General features: G+C 32.7%; 2 long non-coding RNA genes across 2 annotated transcripts; one reads left to right on the plus strand and one right to left on the minus strand.

The window, feature by feature from the left end:
* Positions 1 to 5,294: 5,294 nt before the first annotated feature.
* LOC113716596 (uncharacterized) lies at positions 5,295 to 6,629 on the plus strand. The gene is made up of 2 exons (XR_003454157.2): positions 5,295 to 5,707; positions 6,212 to 6,629. It is a non-coding gene; the product is annotated as an uncharacterized lncRNA (long non-coding RNA).
* Positions 6,630 to 9,019: 2,390 nt separating this feature from the next.
* Positions 9,020 to 10,984, minus strand: LOC140016915 (uncharacterized). Its single transcript, XR_011823196.1, has 2 exons — positions 10,612 to 10,984; positions 9,020 to 10,532 (listed from the first exon to the last, which is right to left on the minus strand). It is a non-coding gene; the product is annotated as an uncharacterized lncRNA (long non-coding RNA).
* Between the last annotated feature and the right edge of the window lie 3,603 nt (positions 10,985 to 14,587).

A 14,587-nucleotide genomic window follows, 5' to 3' on the forward strand; every position in this document is an offset into this window, starting at 1 on the left:
CAAAACTGCCTTGAACCTTTTGTTTTTCCATTTCAGACATTTGGTCAAAGAAAAATTCCTCCAAACCTGGTTCATTTGTTTAGGCAAAACTTAAAGAACGTTCATGGTACATTTGGTAAGTGTTTAGCATCAAAAGATTCAGTTAGCAAGTCTTTGCCAAACCTTGCATCAAATCTGTCTAAAAATCAGGGTTTTCAAGGGCAGAGCAGGTTTCATATTTTGATCACAGATCACTCAAATTAACTCGGAATTTGGCATGGTTTAAGGCGTTGGAAAACAAATTCATAGAGCTATAATTTCACAGAAGAAATCATTTTGAAATTCGGCACACAACTAGCTCGAATTCGAGTCACAAGTTGCAGCCTCAGCATTTTGTTCTTGTAAAACAGAGAAACAGATCAGTCATCTTTCAATGGTTGGTTCGGCTCACACACATGGAACCAGAACATACATTTTATACCGTTGGAAAGGTTGGGATGTCTAGTTTCAAATGCCACTGACAGTACTCAATTTCGACATCGAAGCACAGAGTTATGGCCGAAATACAAAAGCGGGTCAGAGCATTACGAAAACAGTTTTCCAGATTTACTAGCTTTGTTAAATCGATTTATTTGACCAACCAAACCTCAATATTTTTCAATGAAACTTTGTACACCATATATTCAACATATCAACATGATATACAAGTCATGAAACCCTCAAAAATTTGCAAAAAGGGTTGCGATTAAAACAGGGCAAATCTGAACATTTTTGAACTATGCATCTCTTGGAATCTAGACTAGCTAGGTATCATTAATCTACCTATTTAAACACTAAACTAGCATTATATCCATCATCAATCCAAGGGTGGGAGTTCATAGAGCTCACCATCAAAATTTTCGGACATGAAACAAAACAAATAGCATGTGATTTTGGCAACTAATTCCACCACAATAAATCTGTCCTTGGCTAAACAGAATTTCTAGCAGCTAATTGGTCATAGTCCAACTTTTTACTCGGCTAAAACATGATATTAAGTACTCAATTTTGGCATGCAATTTCTTAACTAGCCAATTAACATTTCCAGTTCAAAATTAGATTCAAACAACAGTTTTACTCATCTAAAACAAATCCAGAAATTCTGTTTAGCTTGGCCTCAGTCGAACATACGTGTAGCAGATTTCTAATTCATTTTATTTTTCTGATTTAAACCCATTAATTAGCTACATGCAAAGCTCAATTATCATGTTATTAACTAGTTAATCATGGTTACAACTCAAAACAACAAAATTGAATCAAATGAAGCTGTAAAATACAGGACAAGCTCTCGGCTGCAACAATTCATAAAAACAGAATTTCTTATGTTTCTTGATTCATCATCCGGCTGCACAGAGTTAACATGCAAGGCCTTAATCATATTAATCATCCAAGTTTAAGTTAGCTAATCATAATTTCAGGTTCTGATTACCACAACAAAGCAGATTACATCATGCATTTCTTAATCGATTCTCGGCCAACCATTTTCTTTTCAAAACAGAATTTTTTTTTATGCTTTAACAACATCATCCGAATGCACAAATCAACATGCATGGTCTTAATCTTCAAGTTTTCACTCAGCTAATGACACTTAGGTGTTCAGATTGCCACGGAAAACAAAAATGGAGCTGCATTATCACCTCAGTTTCTCGGCAGCAACATTTCATCAAAACAGAATTTTTCTGGTGTCCTGGTTTCAACAACCGACTTCACAAGCAACACATGCAGCTCTGATATGGCTTCATCTACTAAAAGTTAACTTAATATAGCCCAGAAATTACCTCAGAAACAACTTAGCTCACGCACAAGAAATCTGAAAAGAAAAATTCTGTTCTCCCTCTCGGCTCTCGGCTCACTTGTGGCTGCAGGTTGGTTGCTGCTGTGATGGTGTTGGGTTCTGAGGTTGTTTTGTAGCTGGTTGAGGTTGCAGCAAGGGATGAAGCTCACGTAGCCTCCCTCCTTTCTCCTCTTTAGTTTACGGACAGAACGGACAGGTTGCAGCTCGCGCGATTTCCTTTCTTTTCTTTCCTTTCCTCTCGGCTTGCAGGGTGCAGCCCGGCCTCTCACTCTCTCTCAGTCAATATTCACGAGGTGGAGGCTGGAGAGGAAATGTTTGTGGTTGTGGTCTGGATGAGTTTGTGCAGAGAAAATGGGAATGGTGGTTTGTGATATAGGAATGAGGTAGAAATATGGTGCCGCGGTTTTGGAGAAGGAAGAAAGAATGGTTTACGGTTTTGGAGTGTATGAAATGGTTGCGTATAGAATTGGTGAAAATGTGATTGGTCGATTGAGGCGGTGATTGAAATGCTATCAGAGGGATTGTTTGGTTTTGCATGGAAACGTTGGGGTTGTAAGGGCATTTTAGTCTTTTCACTCTGCTTCCTAACCTCTACTTAAATTCTCCATTCTAACTTAGCTCCAAAAATTATCCCCAAGTGTGATTTGAACGCCTAATTATACACTAGTATACTTAAACCATTTTTATCGAATATTTATCGATCACAATTTAATATTAAGGTTCCTAGTAATTCCTAACATTATTACCTAATTATTTAAACCATAAAAATCAAGTTTGACCTTAATATATGAATTTAACATTCTTAATATTCGTTTATCCTTTTATATCAAAACTTATTAACTTAATCATTATTAACGCTTAAGATTAGCTATCGGAATTCGAAGAAATTATTTGTTAAATCAATGAAATAATTTACCTTCGAAATATGAATTTAATGTAATCAAAACTAGGAAATTTAATAGTTTAGCACAATTCTTTTATTTTGCACATAAAATTTATTTCTACGCACTTATTTGCAATCAAGTGAAGGTAATGCTAGAAATTATTAAGGAATAAAAGAAATGCGAATGAAATATGCACTGGCTTATATATATTTTCGGGATTCTCACAGAAAGTCATCACTAATGGATATCATTCTGTGATGACTTTTCTTGTCACTGCTTCAGCTATATTTTTGTCATAGTTATAGCAAAAGTCATCACAAATTTGAAGTCTACAGTGATGACCTAAGCTTGTCACTATTAATCATGTTATTCAGTGACAAAAATAGTCGTCACTTAGTGAACTTGCATGTCAGTGACAACATTTGAAGGTCGTCACTGAGCTTTGTTTTGAAAAGTTGAAATTGACCATTACCATAGTATTTTCAACAAATTATAGCAGAAATTTAATTTGACAAAAAGCCAAATTAACGTAGAATGAAGCTACAAATTCATATATATGGCAATAAACATATGTAAATTCATCAAAATAGGAGTCAACAAAACATATTGGATCCTAAAGCCTACATAATCAGTTCACTAATGGCCAATACATATCTTTCCCAAAAAATAGAGTAGTGGATTTCTAAACTAAAGCATAGACTGCACCACTAGTATCAGACTTTAACCATCTCTATCATCATATCCAACAGCCTCATCATGATCAATATCAAGCTGGACTGCATTGGAAATAAAGTATTATATGCATTAGAATAGACTTTAGTCAAAAAATATGCTATTACAACCTTACTACTGAATTTGAATGAAGAGTCATACAAATCAAGACTCCAACTACTGTCAACTTGATAAGAAGTAAAAGAATGCATTTTCCATTTGGCAACATTTTGAGGCAAAGACATGATGAAGATTAAATTTGTAAGTCAAAACATTCATTGTTAAATTAAATTAAGAAAAAGTGATTCAGAATAACAAGGTCTTATAATACTTGCAAGTAGGCAAATCACATACTTCAATTTTTGTTCCTTCAAGTACTATAAAACCATGATTTGCTAATGTGTAAATATATAGATATATATATATATATATACATATATATGGCCCTTTACGCTATTACTCATATGGTTATCAATTTTGCAGTGTTCCATATACCATGATTAGAAAATAATCCCAAACAAATTTGCTTGGATGCAAGGTGCACATGCAAGGAGAAGGCATAGGTTTACCTACAAGATGCTTTAGTTGAGTTTTCTTATGTTCAGACTATAACTCTGTCTCCTTTGAGTATTTTATGTATTCCCTATTTCTGAGATTACGATCCATGAATTAGGAGTAAGCTGTTCAAGGGTCTTGATCAAATTATTTTATTGTGTTTGTTCTAATGGTCATGTAGTTGGATAAATGAGGTAAAAGAATTACTGTACCTTTTCAATAAGGAAAAACAAAATATAAAAAACATAGTTTAAAGAAGCTACAAGTACCTAAAAAATAATAGAAAACCAGAAGAACAGGGGTATAAATGCACCCAATTGTCTCTTGAGTCCATTTGTAAAGAAGTTGCAATGATGACAATGTTGATGCTTAGAAATACATCAATGAATCAAAACAAAAACCAAAGAAATCATTCAAGAAACTAATATAGAACCTACAAGTATATTTGCAAATAGTGCAATGAGAGCATATGAAGTAAGGTATATAATAGAGAAAATTGCCAGTCTAGCAACTTGCACCTAGCAGAATATTACTTAAAATGCTTAAAATAAAAAAAGTCAATCATTAACAACAGAAAAAAAAAATTCTCTATCTGAATTGGTCATCAAAAGCATCCATTAACAAAAGAAAACATTAGAAGCAACCATTCATGATTTGAAGACATAATTTTAGTACAAATTAATCTTATGTGGGGATAAGGCTAACTAGCCTTATGAAATTATGAATCAAGCAAACGAATAAGAAACTGATTACTCTTGGTGAGGCAATAGAAAAGGGCAAGGTAATAGTGGTTTAATACTACTTACTCTTTTTCTTTTCCCTTCACTTTAGCTTAGTTGATACCACCAATTAGTTTCCCTTTTGTATTTTATCTAGGATTGTTGCTTGCTATCTATGGTTACGTAAAATGATTTCATTTTACACTCTTGACTTACTTGATCCTTTACTACTAATGTAGACACCAAAATTTTTCCAAATACCTTGTTTAATCTTATCTTCATTTTCATTGAATCTTTAATTTTATATATATTATTGTTAAGTAATCATTTTATTTTGTGTTATTTTGTAGGAAAAAGGAAAAAAAATGGAAGTTTTAAAAATATTCCTCATTTCTTTTAACCTAAGCCAAAGCTACACAAAACCCAAGCTAGATTTTTTTCATTCTTTCTTTCTCCCCAAGGTTTGGGTGGTACAAGGATAACTTATCACATCCTAAATTCTATCCTTTAATACATACAAAAAAAAATAGATCAAAGGGAGGGGAATGGGACCCATAATCCTACTTTATCCTAACCATCAATTTTAGGTTTTTTGTCCCATACAAATGGATAACAACCCCACAAAAATTAGAAGAAGGGTTTTTTGGGCCATTTTTCCTCTTTTTTTTCTCTACTTGGGGTTCTCTCGGCTCTCTCTTTTTCCCCTGATAGCACACACAACTCTCTCTCTTTCTCTCAGAGCCCTCTCTCCCTCTCTTCCTCTCCCAAATTTCACACACACACATAAACACCAACACCATCACACACTTGCACACACAAGCATTCCCTCTTCCATAATTAGAAAATTTTTCTCTTCAATCTCCTCTCTCCATCGGCTCTCTTTCTCTCTTTCCAAATCTCACCAAATAACATTCTCCACTCCACACAAGCATTTGCACACACACATCAGAAATTTAAAAAAATAGAGAAAAACAAGACTTGTTGCTATTGCTGGGGTTGCCATTGAAGAACAAGACATTGTAAAGGTTCTCCCTTCCTTCCTCTCAAGTTTCTAATGCAATAATGTTAAAGTATGGATCATATATTTTCCTCTTGATTTTGGTTGATGTCTAGTCTTGTGAATGAAACTAAAAATTTGATGAATGGTTTGTTGGATGCTTCTTGAATTCATGGATTACTTATGTGAGCCTTACAAGTAAAAGTAGTGTTTCATGTCATGCATTCCAAGTGTTTGATAAAATGTCCGAAAAAAAATGAGTGAGTTTTGCTACTGCTTGTTTTTTAACCTTTTGTATTTGCACTTCCTGCTGCAAACCGTGAATTATGGTTGGATTGTAGAAATCACAAGGAATATTTTGGTATAAATTTTATGAATTTTTGGTGAAGATTTGAATGATTTTAAAAAACACAAAACCCGGCTGTAATTTGCTCTTTTAAGTGTTTTTCGTTCATTTTTTTTTTTTTTTGTAAAAACTAAGGCTAGAAATGAATTTCACGTGAAAAATTGAGTGGGGGTGTATTTTGGTCAGTTTTTGTAATAAAAAATATTGCCGACGGCAGTCCGACTGTGGCGGCAACGACGTCAACCATGGCTGCCGACTGCTGAAGTTTCAATCTGCCAAAGAAGAAGAAGGAGAGGGAAGAAGAAGAAGGAAAGAAAAGAAAGAAAAAGAAAATAAGAAAAGAAATGTGGGCTTGTTCTTTACTTTTACATGGGCTAGAGTTTTTTTTTTTTGTTTGAGTTTTTGTCTAGGTTTGGAGTGGTTAGGCCTAATGTGTTTATTAATAGGTTTCTCGAGTTTTTAGTTGGATTTTCTTTTTTTTTTTTTTACAAGACAATATTCACTCTTCTCTTGGGCTAGAGTTGTGCGGCCCAAGTATGTTAAAATGGCCCAATATTGTTTTCTTATGGAATCAGAAATGAATATTGTAATTTGGCTTCTAATCTTTTCAGTAATTTTACTATAGTCCTAAAATTTTGGATTTATTTGACTTAGGACCTTAATTTAATTGTATTTTGATCCCTAAACTTTATTTTTACTTAATTTTGACTCGTAGTCTTTTTGAGAATTATAATTTAACCCCAAAAATTTTTAATTTTTGCAATTTAGTCCCTATTAGTCTTTTGATTTCTCAATTACAATTTTTTCTCTTCATTAATTATTAATTGTTCTTCATTTAAATACATTTAATTGGTAAATTTTAGATGTCTTATGTTTATTAACATTTTTGCAATAATAAGGGGAATTTAGTAGATGTTTTCATTCTCCTTCAAAGTATTATTAATTAAATTAGTGTATTGACCCGTTTGTTGATTTTGGAAAGATAGACAACTTTCCTTTCCCCTCATTTAGCCACTACTTGAAAAGAGAGATATACTTATTACCCTTTAAATTCTTTTATAAACTCCTATATGCTTTTGTATGTTTATATGTTTATGTGTTTTTTTCTTTCACTTATAAAACTCCTATATGCTTTTGTATGTTTATAAGTTTATGTGTTTTTTTCTTTCACTTATTTACTTTAAGCTTTTATTCATTTTATGCATGTTTAATTTAAGCCTTGTGAATATTTGGAGGCAATTTAAATGCCCAAATTGTAATAGATAGGTAATATTCTTTTATGCAAGAAATATAATTAGATGCCCAATGTAATAGATAGTTTTATTTTTTGCAAGAAATGTAATTAGGTAGATAAATGTAATAGATAGGTTAGATAGGTTTATTATCTATATTTCCCCTTTTAAATTGTAGTTAGGGCCCTCAATGTAATAGTTAGTTATTGTGTGCTTATGTGTTTTATTCATTTTTTCTAGGGTTTTGCATCTAAATAGTATGCATATATGTTATGTGCTCTACATGCTCTATGTGTTTTATGTGTTTATTTGCTTTAATTATACTTTATATGTTTTATTTATTTATAATGAGTGCATGACATCACCATACTAGACCAACACTAGTTTTGACTTTTCTCCCCATTTCTCACTAGTCCAATGCTAGTGAGAATTTGTAAAACGCTAGACCCTTTAGACCATTTATGTGCTAGATTCATACATTTGTGTGACATTTATTGCATTTCATGCATTTTTTTGATTTTAGATTATTTTCATTTGCATGATGTGTCTTCTTTCATTAAAAGAGAAAGGATGTTAAAATAAAGAAGATACTTTATTTTGGACCCTTTTTCTTTATTTTCTAAAATCCAAAAACTCATTTTTTAACATCCTTTCTCTTTTACTTCAAAAAATTGGGCGCAACAACTAATTTTGTTAGATATAGCTGTAAATTCCAAAAATGGAACTTATTCTAGCAAAGCTGTGCAGAGAAACATTATGCAAACTACTGAACACTACAAGCAGATTGGCTAAAGCCCTACTACTTTATTAGCTAAACTACTACTTTATTAGTAATGGCTTATGTAACTATATAAGCCATTATAGATTGGCTTATTCTTGCTCCCCTTATTAAATTCTCTGACAAATACAGCTACAGGGTGCATAGCAATGCTCTTTTACTCTTAGAAACTCAAGAACGAATTGGCTCCCAAAAGGATACTGCACTTGTAGAATATTAAAGCATTATTACCTCAATATCAGTTGATGTAAGGCATTATAGCATATAACTACTCTTAGAAATATAATCAGAACTGAAAATTTCCAGCAAAAAAGAACATGTTATTAACTTTCTCTAACAATTATAATAAATCGTTGTCAACCACACAAAAAAGCTTCGGTTTTTAACATGTCAAACTCAAAAAAAACAGTTCGCTACGGGTAAAATTTCCACATCCAAAATTCAACATGAATTTTCTCAGGGAGTCTGGACATTTCGTTTCATAGGGGACAATCCATCTTGTGAGTTCGACTCCGACAATCCAAACAACTTCAGAAACTCATGGAAGCAATAGACATCTTCAGTACAGGCAAGGAGTTTTTCATTGGTCATCCAGCTTCAAAGGCAAAGGCAGATGCTGGAAATGGTTATGTCCCAAAACAAGTACTACATCATAGGTTTTGAAATTTGCCAAAGGGTCACCAAAATATGATAGCAGTATGCTTTGGAATCGATATTATGATAAACAGACTGGATATAGTTCCTCTGTGAAGAGGAGTGTCTAAAGTGTGTGAGAGCCTTTTTAAAATCAGTTGAATAAGGCCTAAACAGAGCACCGTATGTGCATTTAGCCATGTTTGTATCAATCAAAGAAGGCCTAAATTTTTGTATGTGCCTTTAACCTTTAATAAGGGCCTTGATCATAAAAGGTATAATCTTTCTACTTTACAATTTAGCAAAGTTTTAGCATTTTAGCAAATTACTAGAGCTTGAGAGGCCCTAGAGTTTTCCAACCTGTCAAATTAATAATGACTTCATCATAATGAGATTTCTTCAATTTCACAAAATTTCATCCAATTCAAGTATAATCCTTTGGAAACAGAAACTCTTGCATAAATGATAACCTATTCCAACCGTTGAGAACTAAAAAGCACAAGGAAAGTCATTTTTTTGAGAGGTACCATTTCTGCAGTTGTTTATTAATTTGCATGAGGCATTCCACATTGTTGTACAGAGAGTTGCTTGAAGAACTGCACCAAAACTAGTCATTTAATTTGCACATTGATATTCATTATACTCATAACAGAAAATTGTTGCTATGTAGATTTGATGATAAAATGCAGAGGTTTTACCAATTGATGAACTCAACAAAATAGAGTTTCCCTTCTCTTCAGTTTTTCTAGTTTTTTTTCGTGGAAGAATTCTTGTAAAAGCAGAGTCCTACTTCAGTTCCAAAATACCAAAAACATAAGCGTCGCTTTTTCTGATTGCAGATTTTAAGTTTGAAACCTATCAGGGTGATCAAGTTGCTCCTGTTCTTGAATCAAAATGTTCTGAATGTTCTAACGTTAGCATCGCAAGGCCAATAAGATACCATGCAGACTAAACAACTTATTTTATACGACAATCCAGCTTGGATCCTAGTTTTCATATAAGATCTAATTTAAAATGGTTGCAAAAGGCTTACATTAAGACCAGCTGCAACAAGTTAATTGCACTCCTTACCATATCAAATTGCTTCAGAGTAGCATCTGCTTAACAATACAAGTTAGTTCATAAGAAATAGAACCGATTTTAGGTAGGATCCTGGTTATCCTATGAGATCTAAAGCACCACAAAAATAAGTATGGCGGGTAGTGCAGAAGGCTCATGCTGTAACACTAGCTACAGTGTTCAAATTGTACTCATTTTTCAATAGAATTGAGCCTAAAGTGTAGCATTTGTTGAACAAAGCCAAGAAGATGCTTTTCTGACTGATCAACTTCATAAGATCCTAGTTCCTTCTGAGATCTAAAGTACACCATAGTTGAACAATTCAGAAAGCTCATATTACACTATTAATAGCATTATCAAACCGTACTTGTTGTTCATCAAATTGATTCATACATGTTGTATTTTCCTTTGCTGCCAAGAAGACATTGGTTTTCTTACAGAATCTAGACTGAATGACTACTGCTTATGTGATAGTACATATTCTAAGTAGGCTCTTGTTTGCTTATAAATAACACCTAAAGGTTGCCTGTCACAAATAACATTTAAAGCTGGTTGATCTATTAGGCCATGTCACTGTCAGATATTTATGCAAGATCCATCTGAATATAGATGGTACACATAAATGTTACAAAATCGATCCAACTTTACCAATTCAATCTTAATCTCTTCCTTTGACTTAGTAGGGGGAGGAGGTGGAGACCCTCCCTTCCACTTCGTTTCACTCTCACAACTCCCTCAATCTCTCACTGTTGAAAGATTAAAGTAGAAAATTGGGCCCATAAACTCAAGATTCAGCTCACTTGACCTACATTTGATAGAAAATATCAAAATTAGATGGAAAATATTGAGATTATTTACCTCAAATTATGCTGTTACAACCTTACCTCTTGTTTTCCTTCAAATTCAGTCTTCGAACTTTGGCTTTCTCTCAAAATTCATGTTCATTTTTCTGTGTTCTTGCCAGTAAACAAGTACTGCACCGATCTAGAGATTTTTGCTATCTGTGACTCTACTAAAGTTGCCAAAATCTTTTGGGTAGCTCAAATTAGGGATGAAAATGGTGGCTTAAAGTGATTTTCTAGATAATTTCAGCAAGATGATAGTGGAGAGAAGGAGAAGATGATAGTTTTGAAGCTAGCAAGAAGAAGGAAAGGAAGTTTTGTCTGAAATTTTTCGAAGTGTTTTGTTTAACTCTTGCCTAAACGACGTTGTTTCTGCTTCTTTTGTTCACTTGCCTCTACTCCTTAAATTTTTAGCTTCTGGCTTCCATTTTAGCTAAGACCAAAAAAATAATGTTTTCATCCTCTTTTGTACAAATTATTTGAACCTTTCTTTACAAAAATAACGCATTCTCTAATATCTCTCTTTTTCTTTTCCTCATCTTTGTGTAATTAAAATTTTTTATTATTTTGAGCTTTTTTAGCTCACAAGTTGTATTAAAACTTTGGAATATGAAAATTTAGTGTTTTAGGATAATTTTTTTTACTAACATAGGTTTTTTTGGATCTCTATGAAAAAATAATATTCAAAAACTAAAAAGCTTATTAAAAATATGTTTATGAATTTAAAAAATCTTTTAATCCAAATATTTTTTATATCAATTTAATAATTTTATGAATTATGTACGAATTGTGGTTTGACAAGACCTAACAATTTGTTTAGTTGATAGAATAACCAAAATAGTTTGCTAATACATGCATGAAACACTAAATGTATTTGGTACAAGTACCGATTCATAAACCATAAACAATGTGATTATTGTAATTAATAATAAACTCTAGTCATGCAATTGTCAACATTTTACTTAATTTCATATTAAATTTTATTGTTCTTTGCCATTATTTTCACACTATGCTAATCAGTAATTTTCCATGTTTGTCAAGAGAACTAGATAGGGAATCCATGATATTTTTTAACTTTATAACAAGTTATTATCTAAGTTTGGAACAATTATTAAATATGTATACATTTTTTATTACATTACCTTCCTCATTTTGCTAATAAAAAACATTGGCTAAAGTGTAAAGATAGGGTGCCATAATAGAACTAATGATATCGGTTTATCACATACGAGGCTAAATTGCAAAAGATAAGGTGTCAAGGTAGAGTTAATGAAATTAGTTTACCGCATATGGGGTTAAAATGTAAAAGCCGGGTGTTATAAAAGAATTAATAAAATTTATTTACAACATATGGGCCGTATTGAAAAAATTAGGGTGACATAGTAGAATTAATGAAAGTGAGTTAGGAACAAATATTTTAGACAGTGACGACTAATTGTTGTCATTAACTTTGAACTAGTAATCCCATTGTAAAGATATTGTAAGTTGTCACTGTATGGCCCATTTTAGTGACAATGTTTTTTTCAGTTGTCACAATGGTGATTTCCCACCACACCGGCCAGTTGCGTGCCATATATATTATGACGACTTATCCCATGTTGTCACTAATGATGAGTCTACCCTCGATCAACTATGATGATATCAAAAGTTGTCACTAAATTTGCTCAATTGTGACAAGTTTCTTTGTTGTCACTGAGAATGTTGTCACAAAAGACCAAATTTCTTGCAGTGTAAACATTATCCCAGTGTTTTCTAAGCTAAAAGTGACCTAGAATGCCCTTATGTATAGTTTCTTCAAAATATATTCTAATTTGGGTAGGATTAGGTTTTATCGGAATTGAAAAATCACATTTTTATGCATTTTCCCATGAAGACCGGCTCAAAATCTGGCGTTGGACATTGGGTCAAGCTCAAAACATAAAAGAATCAGAAGAAAAATCTGGCGTAAGTCCAAACTGATGATTAGCGTAGGACATGGATTCACCCGCGGATTGCTGTGGATCCACCCGCGGATCCATTTAACTTTAGCATCCCTCATTTGTCTTTTGTCCTTCTTCTTTTGTTGCTCCTTTGCTAAGTTCCTCATACCAAGTTTGATCCACTTTCTCCATTTAAGCTCTCCACCTATTAAAATAATATAAGAACAAAAAATAAGTAACTTTCATTTGAATTAAAGCTTAAATAGCATAAATAATTAGCAATTATACAAATAAATATACTACAAATTATGCCTTATCATAAGATTTCTTATGTACGATTATACCATGCTATGAATCACAAGTTGCCATTGCCATTCACTAATATTACGTGATATTAGTTTGATTATGTATTTGAACAAATATGCATGTGAAGAATGTACAAATGTTATTATTCTATATTATGCTACAACTACATAGTCCAGCAGAGGAGTATGTTCTGCCTACTGAGTGTTTATTGCTCAACCCATTCTTATATCATTTTTGCAAACCTCGAGAATTATAAGATAGTCTACATCGAAGACCCGGAAGATGATTTCCACTAGAGCATATGTCCTTGGGATTCAGTAGTGATGCCGCTTTTGGATATATTAGAACGCTTAACACTCTATGACTTATTTCTACTAGTTGTTGAGCGTGTGGACTCATTTGAATATTTTAGACGATTTCTAGTTCGGAATTGGATCGCAATATAACTAGTTTTATTAATATTAACACTTTCTAGATTAGTATTACTCGTTTTGATATGTTGCCTTGCATTTCTTAAGTGAAACTTTAGAATACGAGAGATGTCACGTATTTGGTATGTGCGGGTTAGGAATGTGACTTTTAAATTAGATGAACCCTACAAAATAAGAATGAGGACAATATATCCTTTTCTTTTCTGGTCATTACAATCACTGTCTTTCTTATTTGATTTTAGACAGGGTATATTAGAAAGACTTCATTAGTGGCATATAGAAGGTTTAGACTGAAAATTTCTTCCGTAATGTTGGAAGAAACATACACAGATACTATATTTGTTGGTTAATTTTTTCTTGTTTTCTATGTTTGTGACAGATTTCATATATTTTTCAACTTCTAATCAAAACTGAAATTGGATGACAAGTTACCGGAGTTTGAAACCTTATATTACGAGAATGGGATTTACTAGTTGGTAGACGCATTAATTAATTAATATGCGTAGTTTATATCGAACTTACTATCCATATCTGTCTTTTTATGTATTCTCTATAAGGTGTTTAGCATAAATAAAATAGAGAGCTTTTACCTCTCCACACGTTTTACTTTTACCTCTCCATGGGTATTTCTAGGCAACAAACCCGTATAGCTATAGGCGTTAGATTGTGTAATTCTGAAGGCAGGTTAATGAATTAATTCAATTACTTTTCATGAGAAAGGATATTTAACTTCTTCAGTTGTTTCCATATTTCTTACGTTTTGAATTGCTTTCAATTCTTTCTTTCTTGACTCTTGTTTCCATTTTCGGGGACTTATTTGAATTAAAACTCAATCACCTAAAAAAATAAAATCCCTTTAATCTTGAAACTTAACACCGGATGCCTACTTATTACGGCTATTTTTGCGGTATATGATTAATGAGAACAATTCTTTTTTTTTTTTAATAAGAACAATTCCATTTCATACTCTTCTACAATTTCCTGTCTAAGTCTTCTGTACATATTGGTCCCACGCGAATTTCAATGAAATCAACAAAAGTAGAGATGAAAAATTCCAACCTATGTTCTTATTCTCGTACCATAGAGACAGCCTGTATCATTTCTAAAACTGGCGGAAGTCTTTTCGGTTTTAGGGTAGGTGGGTTGGGGAAGGGCAACCACCCCCCAAGATTTTACAAATTCGTTCATATACCTTCAAAAAGTTTTGAAAATTTCACATATATCCTTATAAAATTTAGATCTTGACCTTTAGAAAATCTATTATATCCTCTTAAAATAGTTAATATTTTGAATTATACCTTTGACCAAATTAGCTTTGCCCCCTAACGTTTTGCAAAAATTGCAAGACAACTCCTTTGAAGT

Source organism: Coffea arabica, chromosome 11c (assembly GCF_036785885.1).
Source record: "Coffea arabica cultivar ET-39 chromosome 11c, Coffea Arabica ET-39 HiFi, whole genome shotgun sequence".
In the NCBI taxonomy this organism is placed as follows: domain Eukaryota; kingdom Viridiplantae; phylum Streptophyta; class Magnoliopsida; order Gentianales; family Rubiaceae; genus Coffea; species Coffea arabica.